The sequence below is a fragment of the Lampetra fluviatilis genome, chromosome 22, assembly GCF_964198595.1.
Source record: "Lampetra fluviatilis chromosome 22, kcLamFluv1.1, whole genome shotgun sequence".
Lineage (NCBI taxonomy): Eukaryota > Metazoa > Chordata > Hyperoartia > Petromyzontiformes > Petromyzontidae > Lampetra > Lampetra fluviatilis.
Window position 1 is genome coordinate 892,501 of NC_136296.1, and position 5,000 is coordinate 897,500.

Here is a 5,000-nt window from a genome sequence, read left to right on the forward strand (position 1 = left end):
GTAAAACGCGACCCATCCAGATACGAAAATGCAAAAGCCTACAATACATGGTATTCCCAGGCAGTCTCCCATCCAAGTACTAACCAGGCTCGACCCTGCTTAGCTTCCAAGATCAAAGGAGATCGGGCGCATTCAGGGTGATATGGTCGTAGGCCATACTTGCAGAGACCTGACGCACATTCATATGTAAAAATCAAGATTCAACTCTACTGTGGGAGGAGGTCAACACTCATGAAAACGTTAATTCTGGACTACTGGTTGAGCCCCGAAAGAGTGACATTAAAAGGTCTTTTACAAGAAAATCTGGATCCCAATGCAGTACACCATATCCACGTGCAATTGGCAGGTGAACTGACTGGGTGAATTGAAGAGTAAAACGCGACCCATCCAGATGCGAAAATGCAAAAGCCCACAACACCTGGTATTCCCAGGCAGTCTCCCATCCAAGTACTATCCAGGCTCGACCCTGCTTAGCTTCCGAGATCAGACGAGATCGGGCGCATTTAGGGTGATATGGTCGTAGGCCATACTTGCAGAGACCTGACGCACATTCATATGTAAAAATCAAGATTCAACTCTACTGTGGGAGGAGGTCAACACTCATGAAAACTTTAATTCTGGACTCCTGGTTGAGCCCCGAAAGAGTGACATTAAACGGTATTTTACAAGAAAATCTATATCCCAATGCAGTACACCATATCCATGTGCAATTGGCAGGTGAACTGACTGGATGAATTGAAGAGTAAAACGCGACCCATCCAGATGCGAAAATGCAAAAGCCTACAACACCTGGTATTCCCAGGCATACTCCCATCCAAGTACTAACCAGGCCCGACTCTGCTTAGCTTCCGAGATCAGACGAAATCGGTCGCTTTCAGGGTGATATGGTCATAGGCCATACTTGCAGAGACCTGACGCACATTCATATGTTAAAATCAAGATTCAACTCTACTGCGCGAGGTCAACACTCATGAAAACGTTTATTCTGGACTCCTGGTTGAGCCCCGAAAGAGTGGCATTAAACCGTCTTTTACAAGAAAATCTGGATCCCAATGCAGGACACCATATCCACGTGCAATTGGCAGGTGAACTGACTGGGTGAATTGAAGAGTTAAACGCGACCATTCCAGATGCGAAAATGCAAAAGCCTACAACACCTGGTATTCCCAAGCAGTCTCCCATTAAAGTACTAACCAGGCTCGAACCTGCTTAGCTTCCGAGATCAGACGAGATCGGGCGCATTCAGGGTGATATGGTCGTAGGCCATACTTGCAGAGACCTGACGCACATTCATATGTTAAAATCAAGATTAAACTCTACTGCGGGAGGTCAACACTCATGAAAACGTTAATTCTGGACTCCTGGTTGAGCCCCGAAAGAGTGGCATTAAACCGTCTTTTACAAGAAAATCTGGATCCCAATGCAGTACACCATATCCACGTGCAATTGGCAGGTGAACTGACTGGGTGAATTGAATAGTAAAACGCGACCCAACCAGATGCGAAAATGCAAAAGCCTACAACACCTGGTATTCCCAGGCAGTCTCCCATCCAAGTACTAACTAGGCTCGACCCTACTTAGCTTCCGAGATCAGCCGAGATCGGGCGCATTTAGGGTGATATGGTCGTAGGCCATACTTGCACAGACCTGACGCACATTGATATGTTGAAATCAAGATTCAACTCTACTGCGGGAGGTCAACACTCATGAAAACGTTTATTCTGGAATACTGGTTGAGCCCCGAAAGAGTGACATTAAACGGTCTTTTACAAGAAAATCTGGATCCCAATGCAGTACACCATATCCGCGTGCAATTGGCAGGTGAACTGACTTGGTGAATTGAAGAGTAAAACGCTACCCATCCAGATGCGAAAATGCAAAAGCCCACAACACCTGGTATTCCCAGGCAGTCTCCCATCCAAGTACTAACCAGGCTCGACCCTGCTTAGCTTCCGAGATCAGGCGCATTCAGGGTGATGTGGTCGTAGGCCATACTTGCAGCGACCTGACGCACATTCATATGTTAAAATCAAGATCAAACTCTACTGCGGGAGGTCAACACTCATGAAAACGTTAATTCTGGACTCCTGGTTGAGCCCCGAAAGAGTGACATTAAACCGTCTTTTACAAGAAAATCTTGATCCCAATGCAGTACACCATATCCACGTGCAATTGGCAGGTGAACTGACTAGGTGAATTGAAGAGTTAAACGCGACCATTCCAGATGCGAAAATGCAAAAGCCTACAACACCTGGTATTCCCAAGCAGTCTCACATTAAAGTACTAACCAGGCTCGAACCTGCTTAGCTTCCGTGATCAGAAGAGATCGGGCGCATTTAGGGTGATATGGTCGTAGGCCATACTTGCAGAGACCTGACGCACATTCATATGTAAAAACCAAGATTCAACTCTACTGCGGGAGGTCAACACTCATGAAAACGTTTATTCTGGACTCCTGGTTGAGCCCCGAAAGAGTGGCATTAAACGGTATTTTACAAGAAAATCTTGATCCCAATGCAGTACACCATATCCACGTGCAATTGGCAGGTGAACTGACTAGGTGAATTGAAGAGTTAAACGCGACCATTCCAGATGCGAAAATGCAAAAGCATACAACACCTGGTATTCCCACGCAGTCTCCCATTAAAGTACTAACCAGGCTCGACCCTGCTTAGCTTCCGAGATCAGACGAGATCGTGCACTTTCAGGGTGATATGGTCGTAGGCCATGCTTGCAGAGACCTGACGCACATTCATATGTTAAAATCAAGATTCAACTCTACTGCGGGAGGTCAACACTCATGAAAACGTTTATTCTGGACTCCTGGTTGAGCCCCGAAAGAGTGGCATTAAACCGTCTTTTACAAGAAAATCTGGATCCCAATGCAGAACACCATATCCACGTGCAAATGGCAGGTGAACTGACTGGGTGAATTGAAGAGTAAAACGCGACCCATCCAGATTCGAAAATGCAAAAGCCTACAACACCTGGTATTCCCAGACAGTCTCCCATCCAAGTACAAACCACGCTCGACGCTGCTTAGCTTCCAAGATCAGACGAGCTCAGCCGCTTTCAGGGTGATATGGTCGCAGGCCATACTTGGAGAGACCTGACGCACATTCATATGTTAAAACCAAGATTCAACTCTACTGCGGGAGGTCAACACTCATGAAAACGTTTATTCTGGACTCCTGGTTGAGCCCCAAAAGAGTGGCATTAAACCGTCTTTTACAAGAAAATCTGGATCCCAATGCAGAACACCATATCTACGTGCAAATGGCAGGTGAACTGACTGGGTGAATTGAAGAGTTAAACGCGACCATTCCAGATGCGAAAATGCAAAAGCCTACAACACCTGGTATTCCCAAGCAGTCTCCCATTAAAGTACTAACCAGGCTCGAACCTGCTTAGCTTCCGAGATCAGACGAGATCGGGCGCATTCAGGGTGATATGGTCGTAGGCCATACTTGCAGAGACCTGGCGCACATTCATATGTTAAAATCAAGATTCAACTCTACTGCGGGAGGTCAACACTCATGAAAACGTTTATTCTGGACTCCTGGTTGAGCCCCGAAAGAGTGGCATTAAATGGTCTTTTACAAGAAAATCTTGATCCCAATGCAGTACACCATATCCGCGTGCAATTGGCAGGTGAACTGACTGGGTGAATTGAAGAGTAAAACGCGACCCATCCAGATACGAAAATGCAAAAGCCTACAACACCTTGTATTCCCAGGCAGTCTCCCATCCAAGTACTAACCAGGCTCGACCCTGCTTAGCTTCCGAGATCAGACGAGCTCAGGCGCTTTCAGGGTGATATGGTCGCAGGCCATACTTGGAGAGACCTGACGCACATTCATATGTTAAAACCAAGATTCAACTCTACTGCGGGAGGTCAATACTCATGAAAACGTTTATTCTGGACTCCTGGTTGAGCCCCGAAAGAGTGGCATTAAATAGTCTTTTACAAGAAAATCTTGATCCCAATGCAGTACACCATATCCGCGTGCAATTGGCAGGTGAACTGACTGGGTGAATTGAAGAGTAAAACGCGACCCATCCAGATTCGAAAATGCAAAAGCCTACAACACCTGGTTTTCCCAGGCAGTCTCCCATTCAAGTACTAACCAGGCTCGACGCTGCTTAGAGTCCGAGATCAGACGAGCTCGGGCGCATTCAGGGTGATATGGTCGTAGGCCATACGTGCAGAGACCTGACGCACATTCATATGTTAAAATCAAGATTCAACTCTACTGCGGGAGGTCAACACTCATGAAAACGTTTATTCTGGACTACTGGTTGAGCCCCGAAAGAGTGGCATTAAACGGTATTTTACACGAAAATCTTGATCCCAATGCAGTACACCATATCCACGTGCAATTGGCAGGTGAACTGACTAGGTGAATTGAAGAGTTAAACGCGACCATTCCAGATGCGAAAATGCAAAAGGATACAACACCTGGTATTCCCATGCAGTCTCCCATTAAAGTACTAACCAGGCTCGAACCTGCTTAGCTTCCAAGATCAGGCGCATTCAGGGTGATATGGTCGTAGGCCATACTTGCAGAGACCTGACGCACATTCATATGTTAAAATCAAGATTCAACTCTACTGCGGGAGGTCAACACTCATGAAAACGTTTATTCTGGACTCCTGGTTGAGCCCCGAAAGAGTGGCATTAAACGGTCTTTTACAAGAAAATCTTGATCCCAATGCAGTACACCATATCCACGTGCAATTGGCAGGTGAACTGACTAGGTGAATTGAAGAGTTAAACGCGACCATTCCAAATGCGAAAATGCGAAAGCCTACAACACCTGGTATTCCCAAGCAGTCTCCCATTAAAGTACTAACCAGGCTCGAACCTGCTTAGCTTCCGAGATCAGACGAGATCGGGCGCATTCAGGGTGATATGGTCGTAGGCCATACTTGCAGAGACCTGACGCACATTCATATGTTAAAATCAAGATTCAACTCTACTGCCGGAGGTCAACACTCAT

General features: G+C 46.4%; 8 non-coding genes and 6 pseudogenes across 8 annotated transcripts; all 14 read right to left on the bottom strand.

Annotated features, from left to right (window-relative positions):
• Positions 1-35: 35 nt before the first annotated feature.
• Positions 36-154, bottom strand: LOC144939475 (5S ribosomal RNA). The gene has a single exon (XR_013638650.1). It is a non-coding gene; the product is annotated as a 5S ribosomal RNA (ribosomal RNA).
• A 252-nt stretch (positions 155-406) lies between these two features.
• LOC144938838 (5S ribosomal RNA) lies at positions 407-525 on the bottom strand. The gene has a single exon (XR_013638046.1). It is a non-coding gene; the product is annotated as a 5S ribosomal RNA (ribosomal RNA).
• Positions 526-777: 252 nt separating this feature from the next.
• LOC144939829 (5S ribosomal RNA) lies at positions 778-896 on the bottom strand (annotated as a pseudogene).
• Positions 897-1,145: 249 nt separating this feature from the next.
• LOC144939002 (5S ribosomal RNA) lies at positions 1,146-1,264 on the bottom strand. The gene has a single exon (XR_013638204.1). It is a non-coding gene; the product is annotated as a 5S ribosomal RNA (ribosomal RNA).
• Positions 1,265-1,513: 249 nt separating this feature from the next.
• Positions 1,514-1,632, bottom strand: LOC144939188 (5S ribosomal RNA). The gene has a single exon (XR_013638381.1). It is a non-coding gene; the product is annotated as a 5S ribosomal RNA (ribosomal RNA).
• Positions 1,633-1,881: 249 nt separating this feature from the next.
• On the bottom strand, positions 1,882-1,990 carry LOC144939913 (5S ribosomal RNA; annotated as a pseudogene).
• Positions 1,991-2,239: 249 nt separating this feature from the next.
• On the bottom strand, positions 2,240-2,358 carry LOC144939980 (5S ribosomal RNA; annotated as a pseudogene).
• Positions 2,359-2,607: 249 nt separating this feature from the next.
• On the bottom strand, positions 2,608-2,726 carry LOC144939320 (5S ribosomal RNA). The gene has a single exon (XR_013638507.1). It is a non-coding gene; the product is annotated as a 5S ribosomal RNA (ribosomal RNA).
• Positions 2,727-2,975: 249 nt separating this feature from the next.
• LOC144940111 (5S ribosomal RNA) lies at positions 2,976-3,094 on the bottom strand (annotated as a pseudogene).
• A 249-nt stretch (positions 3,095-3,343) lies between these two features.
• LOC144939003 (5S ribosomal RNA) lies at positions 3,344-3,462 on the bottom strand. Its single transcript, XR_013638205.1, has one exon. It is a non-coding gene; the product is annotated as a 5S ribosomal RNA (ribosomal RNA).
• Positions 3,463-3,711: 249 nt separating this feature from the next.
• On the bottom strand, positions 3,712-3,830 carry LOC144939435 (5S ribosomal RNA). Its single transcript, XR_013638613.1, has one exon. It is a non-coding gene; the product is annotated as a 5S ribosomal RNA (ribosomal RNA).
• A 249-nt stretch (positions 3,831-4,079) lies between these two features.
• On the bottom strand, positions 4,080-4,198 carry LOC144939745 (5S ribosomal RNA; annotated as a pseudogene).
• Positions 4,199-4,447: 249 nt separating this feature from the next.
• On the bottom strand, positions 4,448-4,556 carry LOC144940197 (5S ribosomal RNA; annotated as a pseudogene).
• Positions 4,557-4,805: 249 nt separating this feature from the next.
• Positions 4,806-4,924, bottom strand: LOC144939004 (5S ribosomal RNA). The gene has a single exon (XR_013638206.1). It is a non-coding gene; the product is annotated as a 5S ribosomal RNA (ribosomal RNA).
• Positions 4,925-5,000: the final 76 nt, after the last annotated feature.